A 925-nucleotide genomic window follows, 5' to 3' on the forward strand; every position below is an offset into this window, starting at 1 on the left:
CTGCCCCACGTGTGTTCATGTACAATGGGCACCCATTCTTGAGAGTGTTATTAAAAGTCTCATTTTCGCCATGTTTCTGTTTCCTAGTCCATCATTTGAAATTTGGACAGGTGAGTCATTTCTCACAAAAGTTATTAATCATGTGAGAGTTGCACATCAAACCAACAATGAGGTATCACCTCACACCTGTCAGAATGGTTATCATAAAAAAATCAACAAACGACAAGTGCTGGGGAGGATGTGGAGAAAAAGGAACCCTCTTACACAGCTGATGGGAATGCAGACTGGTGCAGCCACTGTGAAGAACAATATGGGGAGTTCCCTCAGAAAATTAAAAATGAGAATTACAATTTCACCCAGTAATCCCACTTCTAGGAATATATCATACTGATGTTGGGGGTGGGGAGAAGGTATGAGCTATACACATGGCTGAGAGCTCATGTCCTAGGAAGATTCCCCTAGAGCAGTGGTTGGCAAACGGTGGCTTGCGAGTAATGTATGGACCCCTGTGTTCATAGCAGTGCACTAGGGCAACCCCTCTGCACCTGGAAATGCTTTATATCGTATAATTGCTTATTGTATGCTTTCCCAGCTAGAGCAGAGATTTTTGTCTATCATTTATTTATTTGCAGCACCTAGAACATTTCCAGGAACCTAATAGTTCAACAAATGTTGTCTGAATGAAGGCAGGAAGAAAGCCTCCTACCCCTTCTTATAATCACTATTAAGTCATATGTGCCTCCAAGTTAGAGAGGCCAGGGAAATTTGAAACTGAAGCTCAAATGGGTCCATGTCATTTTGCCTTTCAGAAGTTTCAAATGCTTCTGTGCTTCTAACTGGCTTGGTATAAATGCTATAGTCAACCTCTTTAAAAGGTAGTGGGGAAGTATCCTTGATTTTCCCCTGCTTGCATGCTGACCCCATA

This window comes from Myotis davidii, unplaced genomic scaffold, assembly GCF_000327345.1.
Source record: "Myotis davidii unplaced genomic scaffold, ASM32734v1 scaffold185, whole genome shotgun sequence".
Classification (NCBI taxonomy): domain Eukaryota; kingdom Metazoa; phylum Chordata; class Mammalia; order Chiroptera; family Vespertilionidae; genus Myotis; species Myotis davidii.